The following is a 16,930-nucleotide window of genomic DNA, read 5'->3' as shown; positions in this document are numbered from 1 at the left end:
GAAGGGCATCAAGCCTTGTGTGTATATCTTGGAACACTCCTTCCCATTAAGGAACAGATATCAGAATCTGTATCTTGAACCTGAAAAATATTTTCCCTAGACTAACAATATTTAAGGGAACAAATAAATACAAATCTAGCCTGGTGCTCCTCTCTCTGAAGAGAGTAGACTGGTTAACCATTGGTTCAAAACTCTTGCTTCCCTTCCTGGCAGGAATCAAAGTTTTCCTTGGAGAAGGGTGAAGGGAAGAGACAGTAGAGCTGTCTATTCTTGCCTCACTAGGAGCCACATCTAGACAGACCCATGTAGACTTATTTATATAACTTAGTTGGGCGAGACAAAACAATACACAGGACATTCACTTACATGAAATATAATCTTAAATTGCTCTTCAAATGGTTGGTCCATTTCAAAGCTCCATCATCTCTCCTTCTTAACTTCCTGAAATCTGATTTCCAACTTCATTCATCTGAAATTGCTTTCTCCAAGGTTATTAATGATTTTTTTAATCGCCACGTCTGTCTTCTCAAATCTTCTGCTTAAAAATGCTCCTTCCTTTTTCAACCATATACATCTTTTTTATTCTCATGACCCCTTTACACTCTTAAAAATTATCGAGAACCTTCCTCCAAAGAGTTTTTCCTATTGCTTTTTGCCATATTAAATAAAACAAATACGCTTAAGGTATTTATATCATTTAAAATAATAATGATAAACTTATTGCATGTTAGCATAATTTTATGAAAAACAATCATACTTTCAAAAACAATGAGAAGAGTAGCATTATTTTCCATATTTTTGCAAATCTCCTTAATGTCTGGCTTCACAGAAAACAGATGGATTCTTATTTCTGCTTCTGTGCTCAGTCTGTTGTGATGTGTCATTTTGGTTAAAGTAAATAGAGAAAATCTGGCTTCACATATATAGGTAGCTGGAAAAGGGAGGAGCATTTTAATAGGCAAATAAAAATTTAGTATTACTTTGAAAATAATTTTGACCTCCCAGATACCCTGAAAGAGTCTTAGGGGAACCCCCAGGTCTTTAGACCATACTTTGAGAACCACTGAGATAGAGAATAATTCAAAAAATTTTAATGAGAGAGATAAGTTTTAATTAGGGAGATCAGGGAAAGGTTTACAAAAGATATGAGACCTGAAATAAGCCTTAAAGGAAGAAAAATTTAACTGGTTTAGCTAAGAAGCATTTTCTGGACATGGGAGACATCTTATTGGGTGTTAAGCTAACTCTCCTTAGAACTAACCTAAATCTCTGGCACTGAATTATAAGCCCTTTTCCTTCCTTTTGTTCTACCCTCTCTAGTCTTTTCTAGGCACTGGAGTACAAACATTTTTGTGGATCACCTGTGAACTTCCCTACAGTTCCCCATCTCTCTGTTCTGTTTCGAAGTCTACAGTTGGTTAACATTGTCAAAGGAGCTGAGTAGGTCTGAGTGGCCACTGTTTGGGGTCATCTTCAGACTAAATTAATTTTTGTTGACATGACAATATTAAACAGTGAGACTCAGGACTGATGCCAGAAGACATTGTTCTATACCCTCCTGAAGTAGACATTATTATTTTAAAGACACCTCCCCATCCACTTGTGCAATCATCCAACAGGGGGAACATCTTGAAGAACTGAGATCATTAGGAAATCAGCGAAATGTTCAGGCTCATAATTTTCTAGACCCTTTTTCCTCCATCCCCCATGTTTAAAAAACTTTCTGAAGTTAGATAAAGGGAAGATTGCCATGTCCTCCCTTCACCCAAGACTTTAGTCATAAAAAAAAGGCTATTTTAACACAGGAAATATTATGTGGTGGTGAAAGCAGTGCATTGGGGCTTGCATCTTGCCTCCACCATGACCTTGGGCAAATGCTAACTTCTCTGGTTTCAGTTTCTCCCCCTCTAACATGAAGACATTAGATTAAATAAGCTTCAAATTCTCCAACTTGGTCTTCATTGAATCTTAGTACTTTCAAGGTTTAAACCCTTAGAAAATATGGTCTTGTGGATCCAAGCTCATTTTTTGGTCAAGCACGTCCCCACTCCATTCCTCCTCTATTCCCATTTGCCTCTAATTTCTCCTGAAATTCTTTTCTAATTTGTGGGGATCATACAAGCCTTTCTTCAACTTTGCTTCTCTCAGTTCTCTTCCCCATTCAAATTGCTCACTGAGAAATCAGATTAAATAATATATTAAAACACTTTCTAATCACAGTATACAATATAGAATTTATACAATGTACTATGTAGAATGTATGCTCTCTTAACTCCATCCTTTTAAAAAAATCATGCATGGATCAGCTACAATTAACTTTAAACATCATTTAGTTCTAGTTCAGTTCTAACAAGTAGATGGTGCAGTGGATAAAGGGTTGTACTCAGAGTGAGGAAGACCTGAGTTCAAATCCGGCAGTTCCTACCAGTGTGATCCTGGGCAAGTCACTTAACCCTGTTTGCCTCAGCTTCCTCACCTATAAAATGAGCTGGAGAAGGAAATATCAAACTACTCCTCTATTTTTCTGCGAAAACCCCATATGGGTTCATAAAGAGTTGGACATAACTGAAAACAACTGAACATCAATAGAGAGTAGCTAATCATAGAGCTCTTTCCAAGTGATTTTCATGGCAATGATGCTTGATTTCCTTCATCTCACAGAATTCAGAATGCTGAAACAGGAAGTGACCTTATGGATCACATGTTACATACCCTTTATTTTATCCAAAGGAAACAAGACCAAGAGAAGTTTAGTAGGAGAATCAAGATCCCAAAGTGTTAGAGATGGAAACAGAAGTCTCAGTTCACAGTTGAGTTTTTTACCTTACACTGTGGTCCTTCTCAAGTCTCATTTATGGGTCCAAGAAAAGAAAACAATAGACAAATTATCTTACTGTTTATCTTTTCGTTTTCCAAAGAGGATTTGGCTTTGAACTTACTAAAAATCACAGAGAAGTAAAAAGGATTGAGTTTTGACTGAGATTAATGAAATTAAAAAGTTCATTTGTTGGTTTGTTTGTTTTGTGGGGGTGATAAAAGTAAATTTATCTTTAACTTAAAAAAAAAAAAAAGAAGAAATCTTGACATGAAAACCCTGACATTTTTACCATATTGTGCTTATATTCTTATTTTCCTTGTCATCGTACTGTGGCCTCCCCTAAAGTCATCCTCTGATGGTGCGCTGTGACATGGGAAAAAGGTTCTTGAAGCTGTGTCAGAATCAATCAATTGATAAATAAACATTAATCCAATGCCTATTATGTGCCAAATACTACTCTAAGTGCTAAGGATACAAAAAGAGGCAAAAGTGTCCCTGTCCTCAGGGAGTTTACAGTTTAATGGGCAGAAGAATGTAAGTTTTGGAAGGTCTTACCAAAATGGCCTGGCTTTAAACATGGGCCCCATGATGGACTAAATGAGGACCAAACTAGAGGCTCATCACATAGTGATGGATTTTGAGGGTGTCACAATAGCTCTTGGACACAATTCATGAGAGCATGGAGTAGAGAAAACATACTGGAAAAAAAGTCCAAGTCCCTGTGTCTGAATCTCAACTCCATTACTTACTTCCTATGTGACTTTGGGAAAGTCATCTAACCTCAGTTTCCTCATCTTTAAAATGAAGACGTTAAGATCTGTTCCAGGGTTGTTTTGAGGAATAAATATGATTAACGTATACAAATCTTTTCATAGTCTTCAAAGATTATATAAATGTAATTATGATCATAGGATCCTAGAAACAGAACTAGATGTGATTTCAGAGGTCATCTCGTTCAGTTTTACAGAGGGGTTACTGAGACCCAAGAGGCAACGTGACTTCACGAAGGTCTCACATTGTTAATATTATTAACTATTGTTGATATAAAGAGATAATATCTATATCTGTAAAGTCTGTGGAAGGAGAATTCACAGAGACAATGCCAGAATATCATTAAAGTATGGAATATTTTAGAATATTATTACTGACTTGGGAGACACAAGACACAAGACACAAGTCTCCAGTCCCAGCTATGACACGAACTGGCTACACGACCTTAGGAAAGTCATCTTCTTCCTTGGAGTTCCAGTTCCCCCATCTATAAGATAAGGGGAAAGCAATTTGGAAATAACTTAAAAAGTCACTAATTTGTTCATATCCTTTAATCCTACAATCCCACTACTAAGTATATAAACCAAAAAGATCAATGAAAGAAAGGCTTGTTCTATGGATACTCAAATAGTCATACAGTATTCTTTGTGTAATGAAAGACTAAAAACAAAGTGGGCATCCACTGCTTGTAGAATAGCTGATGTATGAATGTAATGGAATATTACTGAGCAGGAAGAAAAGCCTTGTACAAAGTGATAAAGAAGGAAAGATACACAATCAAGGGAACGTTTATAATGATAAAAGCAGGCAAACTCTGATGGATTGTAATGAGTGATCTGTGTTTGGTAAGTGATGAGACATATACCTTCATCATCTCAGAAGAGAGACTATGATGGGAAATGCCGTATGCACTCTCAGACTGTGGTTGTTTTTTTGTTGTTGAGTTATTTCAGTCACATCCAACTTTTTGTGACCCCATATGGGGTCTTCTTGGCAAAGATACTGGAGTGGTTTGCCATTTCCTTCTCCAGCTCATTTTACAGATGAGGAAACTGAGGCGAGCAGAGTTAAGTGATTTGTCCAGGGTTACACAGTTAGGAAACGTCTGAGGCCAGCCTTCTACCCAATGCACCACCTAGCTGGCTTGTTTAGATTATATTAAATGTTTTTATTTGTTCCAAGGCAAGAGCTAATGGGGGAGAGGGAGAGGGTAACAATTAGAGGAAATAATGTTATTATAAAAACAAAACACAATAAAATTTAAAAATAGGCAAATAAAATAGGCTGTTACAATATATATGTATATATATATACATATATACATATACTTGTATACATATAAATATATGCATACATTCCCACATATACATACACACAGATAGATACACAGACATAGATAGATAGATAGATAGATAGATAGATAGATAGATAGATAGATAGATAGATAGATAGATAGACATACACAAGGGTGTTGGTGGATCATCTGTAGCATCTCTTTTAGATCCAACATTCCTTGTTCTTTATTCTAGATACCCTTTCTGGCTCTGAGAGTCAATATTCTATTTTCTAGGGTCCTTCCTATCTTACATATTTTGCGATTTCTATTTATCCAGAAGTTACAGATACTAAAAATAAAAATAAACGCTTAAATTATCCGGTCTCTGTATAGTGTATATTCTTCAAATTACCCACTAGGTGGCAGCAACAACCCTGGCTAGTTTCAGCCCCAAATTAAAAGGAAAGATTAAGAATTGTCTTGATTTCCTAGAAAAGGGGAAGCCAAGCACAGTGTAGTGTCTGCCGGCGTAGGAGGTTCTGTTTCAACCCAAACTATTTATTTCACCTCAATTGAAATCCTTGGGAAAAAAATGTCTTTCCGCAGTAGGATGCATGCCATGTGATTTGTAGCTACACTATAGTCCTTGTCTAGGAATGGTCACTTCAGAAATGCTTTTTCCTAAGAAAATGGTGTAATATTAATATATATAGTAATATTATGTAGTAACGAAGTAATTAATTATTATAAATTAATATTATATGTTTTATATAATAGATATAATGTGTAATATATAATAACTAATTAATATAAGGATTATAGAGTAATAAAGTAATACATATAGTGACACTAAGAGTGCTGCGTGTGTTTATGCAGGTGTATCTGCCACTGTCTGTCTTGCTATTTCCCTGTCTATGTCACTTCACAGTTCATAAATCTCAGACATTCATTAACCCATCAGATTCTGCCAGCCGCTTTGGAAGACCCCATATGGGATCAGGAAAGCTTTTTTTTAAATCTGTGTTATAAAGAAAACTAAGGCTCAGAGAGAGGAAGTGATTTGTCAGTGGTTCTATAGCCAGTAAATGGCAGAGGCAAGAGGGGAGCTCTGGTCTTTTGCCTTAAAACCCACTGGTCTTTATATGACCGGTACGTATCGTGCATTGCCTTGGCTTTCTATATCTGTGATGAGAAAGTCCAAAATGAGTCTTACTCCTTTGACCCAGAGATAATAAAAACTTCTTAGAACAGTGTACTTCCTGCCCCTACATCCCATAGGATGGTTTTTGACTTTTTGTTTCAAGGATTAAATTCTGTTATCAGTTGGTTGACTTTGGAATAATCAGTATCTCAATAGGCTTCAACTGATGGCCTCTCCCCATTCCTCTCCCTTAGCTTTTCTTGTTCCTCAAGGGCAAGTTCAAGTGTTAGCTCCTCTCAGAGCTTCTTAAATTGTGGGTCTCAACCTCCTATGGGCTCTAGACTCAGAGTCTGGGACATCCTCGATCCACTACCACTGACCTCCTGGCTGTTCCATGAAGGTGACACTCCATCCAGGTATTCTCTCTAGCTCTCTGTCCCTCATGCTGGAATGTTCTCCCTCATCAGCTCCAACTACTTGTCTCCAACTACTCTTCTCCCTGGCTTCCTAGAAGTCCCAACTAAAATTCCACCTTCTATAGAAAGTCTTTTCCAGCCCCTCCTAATTCCAGTGCCTTATCTCTTTTAATCGCTTCCTATTTATCCTATATATAGCTTGCTTTGTGCGTATTTGTTTCCATGTTGTCTCCCCCATTGGATTGGAAGATCCTTGAGAGGAGGAGCTGTCTTTCTGAGCAGGTAGTGCGCCTATATTTGCTTGCATCTTGTCTCCCTCCTTAGATTGTGAGATCCTTGAGGGTAGGGACTTTCTCTGCATCCCTGGCACATAGTAGGTGCTTAATAAATATTTATGGATCGATTGATTACCCTGATCTCATTCATCAAAGGGATCTTGCCTCCTTGAATCTTGGCTCTCTCCGATTGACTGTTCATCTGCAATCATAGTTCACTGTCATTTGTTTACAAATCTTTTCTCCCTGAACAGTAGCTCAGATTTTTATGATGATTTAATATGAAACACAAAATGCTTTCCTTACATCCTCAGAAAGTCCCCATGAGACACTACAAGAATTGTTATCCTAGACATTGAGGATTGAGACAGTTGTGTCCAGGGTCACAACTGGGACTTTAACCAAGCTCTTACCAATTCGAAAGACTCTAAGTTTAGGGGATGAGCATATTTTGAAAAATTTCAACAGTTCAATTCAATACATATTTGGCTATGTAAGTCAAAAGCTGTGGCTTTGGAGTCAGATGGGCTTGAATTATTGTTATCTAATTAATGTCTGTATCCTTAAGTACAAGAAGGAGGAGCTTTACTGTCACACCACAGGCAATTAATTGGGACTCAGGGAGGGTTTTTGAGCAAAGGAATTTCCCTATGGTTATAGCAGATGCCTTTGTTTAATTGAATTGTTTACTGGATATGTACTGCGTACCTGGCACTATCTTGGGCATCAGGAGAACAGAAGAAAGGCCAAAAAGTAGACTCTGCTTTTAAAACATTTGTAGTCTAATTGTGATGAATAGGTCCAAATAAATGCAAGACAGGAAGTAAAAATGAAAGAGTTAGAGAAGTAAGCAAGAAATGTTTCAGAGTAGTAGGCAACTAATTTGTGGAATAGTATGGACAGCAATTGTGAATTCAGGAGAGAGAAGCTTCTAGGCTGAGACCATCCAGGAAGACTTCATGGAAGAGATCAGACTTGAACTGGTCCTTGAAGAATGGCTATGCTTTGACCGGTAAGACTAACTCAAGCTAACAAAGGGAAGTCAGACTTATATCCCAAAGGAGAGTGTTTTTATGCCATAAAAGCATGATATAAATGTAAGCCATCATTATTATTACTATGGAAGAATGGAAGATGGGACACTGCAATCAGGTGGCCAGTCTATGACTTCCATTCTTATGGGCGGTATGGTCAGGGGACCTAGATTCAAGCTTCCACTGTGCCAGTTGCTCTTTGTGAGATGTAATGTGTCATTTTTTTCTCTCCGTCCTCAGTTTCCTTATCTTTAAAATGAAGAGCTTGAAATTTATGATTTCTGCCAATGAATGTTCTAATTACCTTTCACCTCTGATATTCCATGTTCTAAGGATCTATCTAGCTCTGATATTCTGTGCTCCAAGGTCCCTTCCAATTCTTGTGTTCTGTGTTCCCAGTTCTTCCAGCTGTACCATTCTGTGTTCTAAGGTCCCTTCTACCTCTGATGTTCCATCTTCCCAGGGCCCTTCCAACTCTAACATTCTATGTTGTAAGGTCCCTTCCACTTCTGATGTTCTATGTTCCCAGGGTCCTTCCAACTCTAACATTCTAACATCTAAGTTTGTGATGTACCATGACCTCATCAAGGACGGGTCTAGCCTCTGGAGTAAGAAGATCTGCATTGTTAACAGAGATCTGCCATTTTCCTGTGTGAAATTTCCTCATTTCAGATTCCTTACCTATAGAATAAGGGAGATGGATGGGATGGCTTCTAAAATACCTTTTAGCTTGAATCTCTAAATCATAGGCAGATTCAAACTGTTCTTCACCATTCTGCTGCCTTTGGGATTGTGACAATTCATCTTGAATGGTTCTCCAGTCTGGGTTTTTTGGGATCTCTTCTTTCTAATTTCCTCCACCACCTGATTTTTCCAAGTCTTCCTCTCTTGACTTTTGGGGTAAGCACAGTTGTTCAGCAGTCCACATAAGAACTGTGACTAAGCTTTGTGATTCCACTGCCAGATAATAAGGACACTTCCTACAATCTTGGGTCAGAGGTCCTTCAGCCTGGACTTGGGACTTGGCTATAAAAAAAACAACAACTGTATTTCAAGATGTTTCCTTTATATACTCTTTATTTTATTTTATTGTGAGAAGTGGCCCATAGGCTTTCTCAGATTGTCCATAACACACACACATACACACACACACACACACACACACACACACACAAATGTTAAAAAAAACTCTTAGATAGTTGCCCAGAGCACTAAGAGTTTATTTAAGTGATTTGCCCAGGGGCATATACCCAGCATAGGTCAGAGGTAAGGCCAGAAACTAGGCCTTCCTAGCTTCAAGGCCTGCCCCTCTATTCACCATACCTCAATACCTTACACTTTGAACTCTCTTAAAACTAATTCATTGGAGGGTTGGGGGAAAGGAAATTAATAGATGGGGAAATCAAGGTGGCCCTATAAACTTTGCCATTTTATGAGCAATGTCTCCTGTTCCTCAGTTGCAGGGAATGTCTGCTGACCTTTGAAATAACATGCTCAGTCTCTGTGATAAAAGGAAGGTCAGAAAAGAAAAGCCAGGGGACTTTCCCTCTGCTGGGAGGGGCTGGAAAGCAGTAACCAATAACAGAGGCTTAATTATGAATGCAAACTGACTGGTTTTTTTCATTATGAGGGGTAGTTCTGAAAAAATGTAGTGTCTTCTCGGCCAGAGATCTGTGGTGGCTCCGGAAGAAGGCCCAGGTAATGGTGCTTTCAGTCACTTTTTTTTTCTTCTTTCCTGAGAAGTCAGTAGAGGCGTGTTTCTGCCTTGGCCTCTTTCCTGTTGGCTGTTTCGGAAAGCTAAGCTTTCCTGTTTTCGCTTGTGAGCACTAGGTTTGGCTAGTTGAGGTTAGCCTGTTTATTTGGAACATAGGTTCAAAGTTTGGCACTGGCATTTTGAGTAGTTTGGGCAAACAGAGCCCAAGCAATATCAGGATTTCTGGGCCTGGGAAGCTTTTCTCCCAGGGCTGGAGAAGACGCAGGAACTTGGGAACAGTGGCTCCTTCATTCATCCAAGGCCAGGTGAGGAAGGAAGTTTAGTAAAGTAGAAAGAACACTGAGCTGAGACTCTGAGATTGGGGGTTGGAGCCCCAGCTCTAACCCCTGCTATCTGTGTGACCTTAGATAAATCACTTTCCTTCCCAGGTTCCTCATCTGTAAAAAGAGGGAGTTAGATTTGTGTGGCTGATGGGGTGAAAAAAAATCGTGGCTACCCTAGTCTGAGAATATGGAGTTTAAAACCACTCTTAATACTTTTGTGATTTGGGGCAAGTCACTTGATTTCCCTGGGCCTCAGTTTCCTCATCTGTAAAATGACAAGGTTGGACTGACCTATGCTCCTATGATTCTGTGACTCAAGTGTTTGAATTAGAAATATTTTTAAAAACCCTCTTGGGCACTCTACTTTCTGGGTGAAAGTAGTGCTGGGATCAAGGTTCTGGCAAAGTGTTCATATCATTCCCTCTGATCTGAGAATGAAACTTCTTTTAGAAGAGAGATGAAATCTAAGGTTATATGTATAACGGAGTCACTTTTTCACTCTTTCCATGGTACATAGCACTGTGGCTTAGACTTTTATGTGAGGCCTCCCAAAGATCTTCCTACTCGATGTTTTTAATAGGTGTAGAGACTACAGGACCTGCCTTATTTGGAAGTGGAATCATCAGCACCTGTTGGAAAGTCTTGTCTTCTCTGTTTCTTCTGTCTTTGCCTTGACATGTAGTAAGCACTTCATAAATTCATTCACTCACCTCTGAATAAGAGTCGAGAAGACATGACTGACAATTATTAACCGTATTACCTTGGGTGAATCATCCCTCTAAACCTCAATTTTCCAAACAGAAAAAACTAGAGAAGATAATATTTGTGCTGTCAAGCTGGTCAGAGGTGATATGATGAAAATGTTTAAAATACTACATAAAAGTGAGCCATTGATACCTTTATTGATTGGAGATCAGGCTTAAAAGGCAGAGAAAGGATGGGAAAGCCATCTGATAGAGGAGATACCACGCTGGATCTGGAGTCTGAGGAGCATAGATTTAAATCCTGCCTCTGCTTACTACTTGTGTAACCTTAGTGAAAGTTACTTTCTCTATCCTATCAAGTCAATAATTTATTAAATGCCTATTATATGTCAGGCACTGTGCTAAGTGCCGGGGATACAAAGAAAGGCAAAAACTAGTCCCTATCCTTAAGATGCTAATAATTTAATAGGAGAGACAATTTGCAAACAACTATGCTGTACAAGACATGTACAGGGTAATTTGGAGATAATCTCAGAAGGAAGGTAGTAGCATCAGAGGGGACCAGGAAAGTCTTCTTGCAGAAGGTGGGATTTTAGCTGAGACTTGATGGAAGCTGGGAAGCAGAGATGAGGAGGGAGAGCATTTCAGGTATGAGAGTCTGAAGATGAAGTGAACAGAAAAGAGGAAGTTATTGTCACTAGGCTGTGGAGACAGGGAAGGAAATAAGGTATAAGAAGACTGGAAAGAGAAAGACCATGTTGTGAAGGGTTTTAAAAGCCAAAGAAAACATTTTATATTTGCTCCAGGGAGTAATAGAGGACCACTGGAATTTATTGAATAGGGGTAACAGAAGTGTCAGGAGAGATAATCAGGCAAATACAAGAAATGTTCTGAAGGTAGAAATGACAAGATTTTGCAACTGTTTACATGTTGGTAAGAGAGTGAGGAGTCCAAGATGACACCTAGATTTTAATCTTGGAATACTGGGAGGAGGGTGATGGCCTCCAAAGTAATAGGACACTTAGGAAGAAGGGAGAGTTTGAGAGGGAAAGGAAAAGCATTCAGTTTTCCATATGTTGCATTTACGATGTTTATGGACATCCAGTTTGAGATGCCCAATAGGCAGCTGGAGATGTAAGACTGAAAATCAAGAGGGAGGTTAGAGCTGGTTAAGTAGATCTGAGTAGCATCTTACACAAAGGTGATAATTGAATTAATGGGAACTGATGATATCACCAAGAAAAAATAGTATCGAGGGAGAAGAGGACCCAGTATAGAGCCAGGGAGGAGGGAACCTACTGTTAGTGAGTGCAACCTGAGTATCCAGCAAAGGAGATTGAGAAGAAGCAGTCAGACAGATAGGAGAACCAAGAGGGCAGTGTCTCAAAGAAATGTAAAGAAGGGGGTGATCCAGGCCTCAGTCTCCTCATCTACAAATTAAGGAGGTTAGATTTATTAAGGGGATTTCTTCTGTGAAATTTGGATTCGGTCAAAGGGCCACACTTAAGGACCTAGAGGGCCACATGTGGCCTGGAGGCTGCAGGTTCTCCACCCCTGGATTAGATAATAAGATTTCTAAGTTCTGACCGTAACACTGAGGTATAAAGAGCTGAGAATTAGATTGTTTCCTGAGAGCAGGGTCTATCCAACATAGGAATCAGACCTGGGAGGGACCTTAGAGATTCTCAAGTCCTGTTCTTCTGTCTATAAAAGGAAGAGGCTGAAGATGGAGACACAGGAGGGGAGGGGAGAGTGATTTGCCCAAGTTAAGTAAGTAGTAAAGTGAGACTAATAAGAAGGAGGTTGGAATTGGGGGAGAGGGAGAGAAAAAGAAACTGGGGAAAAGAAAAGGTAGAGGAAGTGGAAGTTGTGGAAGCCAAACTCAGTCTACTCCACAGTTTTACTAAGAACTCAGCCCGTTTCTTCCACAGATCTTTTTGTTTATTTTATAAATCACATTGTACATGTTCCTTTCTAACAGCTAGAGAGTTCTTTGACTAGAGAAAATATAGAGAGCCATCTGCCTCCATGGAATGGTGTTTCAGTGTAAAGGAAGAGGCAAGAGTAATGATCAGTGTGGCAAGACCTCCTTGTGTACCTCCTGGGTGTGGAGGACCTGGGGCTGGGACCCAATAACTCCTCTTATATGGGCTGGCAAGCTCTACTTTTTTTTTACAAGGCTGGGTTAAAACATTTGTGAGAAAGAGCTTTTGAATGGAGGCACTATGGTACTGTAGCTTGTCCAACATGAGAAGTCCTAGGAGAGGATGGAGGGACAATCTAGTGAGGTCCTAGATGGGTTAGATTAGATGATGTTTGATGTCCCTTCCAGTACTACCATTCTATGGTTTTGATTATATGTAGTTACCCAAAAGACAGCATGTTGTAATGGAAAGAAAATGACTTAAAATCTTGAAAGGAAAGACCTGAGTCTGCATTCTGGCCCTCTTTTCTTGGGCAAAATGACTCCTCCTTTTTTGTGTCTCTGCATCCTTCAAAAGGGAATAATGATACTTGTACCACTTCACAATTTTGTCATGAAGAAAGTATTTTGTAGTCCTCAGAATGTTTTATAAATACATGTGCATATAAAGATACATATATGTATTCATATATAGCTTAATGCAAATATATTTAAAATGAATATATAATATAAATATATAAAATGACTAATTATATATTTCTATGTGCAAGAGCTATAGGGATAGGAACTGGACTAGATAGCATAGGTGATAGAGCATTAGATTTGGGGTCTGGAAGGCTTGGCTTCAAATCTCATGTCAGACGCTAGGCTCACTTCTCTGGGCCTCAGTTTCCTCATCTATTAAATTGAAGGGGTTATATGTCATGACTTCTAAGGTTCTTTTCAGCTCTAAATCTACAATCCTCTGATCTGGGATTTAATTGATACAGGGAGTTCTTAGGTGAGCAAACTTACTCTATCAGTGCAAGCTGGTACCTTCTCTGTAGCTTACAGTCTTAGAGAGTTGCCCAGAGCACCGAGAAGTTAGCTGACTTACCGAGGGTCACAGAGTCAGTAGGTGGTCATGGTAATGACAGTGCCAGGGCTTGAAACCAGTCGCTTCTGGCTTTAAGGTGGGTTCTCCATCTATCCCCTGCTGCATCCCAGCTAGAGCTTAACGAAGACATCACTTGTCTCTCTTTAACAAACACACTTTATTCATCACCCCTTTAATATTAAACTCCAAAAAGACCAAAATGAATATCATCTCTTTTGGACACAGGGTAAAAGGTGATTCCAAAAGCATGCCTGAAACTTTTTCTCCATTTCCCAAGCTCTTGACAAGAAGGAATTTGCTTTGGCAAGAGGACAACAAGAAAGAATGAGAAGATATCCTCAGGGAGAGGGAAGTGTGGATAGGATGCAGAAGGAGAGAATGGATAGAACAAGGCATGTTGACATGTCATAGAATTTTACAATTGGAAGGATGTTTAAGAAAGGGAAAATCGCAGTTCACATGGAGCCCAGGGGTTTAAAAAGTCAGTGTTGGAGCTAGAAGGGACCTTAGAACTCTGAGAATATTAGTGGTAGAAAGGCTTTTAGAAATGTAATTTTTGAAAGGAAGCCTCATGGAAGGAACTGTGTAGATTGCATCTTTTTTCTATTCCCAAAGAGGAAAAAATGCCACTGGGTGTTGATAAATGTCTATTCCTCATTAAAAAAATAAAACAAAACTATTAGATATTAAGCCTTTAAAAATAGGAGGTAGGTTGGATTTTGGTTTTGAATGTCTCACCAGAAGGAGGTACATTGTCTTGACTAACCTATTGGTTGCTATAAATAGGTCTCTTTGTGTCTAGTTCCTTTTGCCTCTAGCCAGTACAGAACCAGACCTGCTCACTTGCAGGAGGTACAGTTATTGAAACTTGGGGTGACGTTTTGTCTTCTCTGAGGGCACTGCTATCTAAATTGATCTCAGAATTGACCACATGGTGTCATTTGGCACCATGCTGATTGGGTGAGTAATTTGGGAGTTTTTTTCCTTCTTTTAAGTAGCATGTCGGCTATAGCGGAAGAACACTGGATTTTGAGTCAGAGGAGATAACAGGTTTGAGTTTCCATTCTAATATTTACTAGCTATGCAAACCTAGGTAACTGATTTTTTTTTCTGTAAGCCTCAGTTTCTCCATCTGGGGATAATACTACTTATACTACCCACCAGCCGAGAGGAGTTATGAAGAAGTCACTGTAGGTTTTAAAATATGGATTTATATTATAAAATAAGAATTGTAATTATTTTGGGAGGTATTCCAAAAATCCTAATGCAGTTTTAAGGCATTAAACTTTCAATACCTTAAAACTAGACTAAGACTTTTGAGACACCCTGAATTGTTCCTATAAGACACTAAACTAATGAAGCTTAAAACTGCCAAAGCACCTGAACTTTGGGAACACTTTGCAGGGCACTTTAAGTTCAGCAAGATGTTTCACATACATTATCACATTTGAGCCTTACAATTTTACCCATGGGAGCTAGGTGGTGCAGTAGATAGAGTGTCAGACCTGAAGTCAGAGAGACTTGAGTTCAAATATGGTCTCAGATGCTAATATACTAGCTGTGTGACCCTGGGCAAGTCACTTAACCTTGTTTGCCTCAGTTTCCTCATCTGTAAAATGAGGTGCAGAAGGAAATGCCAAACCACTCCAATATCTTTACCAAGAAAACCCCAAGTGGGGTCACTGAAGAGTTGGTCATAGCTAAAAAATGACTGAAGACGAACAACAGATGCCTTTATTATCCACATTTTATAGACGAGGAAGCTGAGGCTGAAACTGAGTGGCAAGACTGAACTCAAGTGTAACCATTGTGCCACCTGATACATCAGCATGTATGCTTTCAATAGGCTAAGAGTTTTCCCAATGCTCATGTGCTTTGAAACGATTAGGATCAGGGGGAGAGAGACAGACAGACAGACAGGCAGAGACAAACAGAGAGACAGAGAGGGAGAGAGAGAGAGAAAGAAAGACAGACAGAGACAGAGACAGATAGACATATATGTATATATATATATAGAGAGAGAGAGAGAGGGAGTCTGTTTGAGCATATGTGTGTGTGTCTGCACGGGTACGACAGCCATTGATTCGGGGGCTTTGAGGCCTGACAAAAATGCCTTCCTTCCTGTGAGGCTCTCCATGTTGCTGACTTCTATTCCTTAGGAGTAATAACAGGAAAATCTCCTGGACTTGTTGCATTGCTAACTGGGGCTCCTGGAGCTGCTGCTCTGTTTCCTGAGCAGTGAACTCCCAAAGATAGGCTGTCTCTATGAGAAAGCTGCTTGGGAGGCAGGAAATGCAGGAATGTGACCCTATATGTAAGTGGATCTGCTAGTTTGCCAATCCTTTGAGTTTATCAGTTTTTATTTCTCCACCCTAAGGAATTTCTGTGTGCACTTATGGCTTAATCTTTTTTCCTATTAATCAATGAACATTTACTGCTGATAAAAAGAGAACAATGCAATAATTTCTGCCTTAAAAGAGTTTACATTCCAGCCTTTGCATTTTAGGAGTCAATTCTCATAATTTCTACATGTCAATTCCTTGCCATCCCTGTAAGTGAGAATGTTGGACTAAAGCTGGGATCTTCTTCCACCTCCTCCTTCTCCTGCTACAGAGGAAAAAGACTAGATTTTGAGGTAGAGGTGAGACCTGCATTTGAAGCTCCATTCTGGGAAACACTTTTTTTCTCTGAGTCTCAGTTTCCCCATCTGAAGATAATATTACTTTTCCTTTGTCATCTTTCTCCTTCTGTTATTCCTTCTCCCCTTCCTTCTCCTTTACTTCTTCCTCCTCTTCTTTCTCTCCTTGGACAAGCTGTAAGAATCACAGAGAGCCCTATCCCTCTACTAACTGGATCAGCACAGGAGTTCTGACTTGTTCTGTTTGGATCTGGGTCTTCTGACTCTCCTCAGGGGCATATTATCCCCTTATCCTGGTGCTGCCTCCCCCTCTCCTCTCCCCTCATTCTTGTAAGGGGCCACACACTGCAAATACCCTATTAGCTCAGCCCCATTGCCACTTAGAACTCAGGAACTCAAGTGATCCTCCAACCTCAGCCTCTCTTGTAGCAGGAATTACAGGGGTTTGACACTATGCCTGACTGAGATCAGGGGTTCTTAGCCTACAGTTCATGGATAGACTTTAGGGGATCTGTGAACTTGGATGGGAAAAAAGTAATTATATCTTTACTTTTCACCAACCTCTAACTGAAATTTATCATTTCCTTCAGTTGTGACGTAGGCAACAAATCCTAACAGTAACAACCGCCTTTTGCTCCAATAGAAATCATAGACATTTTCACATTTTGTAGTTGTAAATATCTCACAACATTGTCTGAATTCTTCATTATGTTGAAATGATTGTGGTGGTTAAACCTTTATGTTAGATATAGTTCTATATGGTAATTTTAAAGATATTTTGATAACTATTTCAATATAAT

At 39.3% G+C, this 16,930-nt stretch overlaps 1 protein-coding gene across 5 annotated transcripts in view; it reads left to right on the top strand.

Annotated features, from left to right (window-relative positions):
* The first annotated feature begins 9,365 nt into the window (after positions 1 to 9,365).
* SH3TC1 (SH3 domain and tetratricopeptide repeats 1) overlaps positions 9,366 to 16,930 on the top strand; it is a 104,078-nt gene continuing 96,513 nt past the window's right edge. For 2 of the 5 annotated variants that reach the window (XM_072620143.1, XM_072620142.1), the window contains exon 1: positions 9,366 to 9,429. The gene's annotated coding sequence lies outside the window, so the exon portion shown is untranslated. Of the gene's footprint in view, positions 9,430 to 14,313; positions 14,453 to 15,998; positions 16,134 to 16,930 lie in introns of those variants that run through there. The other 3 variants (XM_072620139.1, XM_072620138.1, XM_072620140.1) reach the window with 2 other exon arrangements.

Source organism: Notamacropus eugenii, chromosome 6 (assembly GCF_028372415.1).
Source record: "Notamacropus eugenii isolate mMacEug1 chromosome 6, mMacEug1.pri_v2, whole genome shotgun sequence".
In the NCBI taxonomy this organism is placed as follows: domain Eukaryota; kingdom Metazoa; phylum Chordata; class Mammalia; order Diprotodontia; family Macropodidae; genus Notamacropus; species Notamacropus eugenii.
Note: the sequence above shows the minus strand (reverse complement) of the source record. Positions and strands in the feature narration are given on the sequence as shown.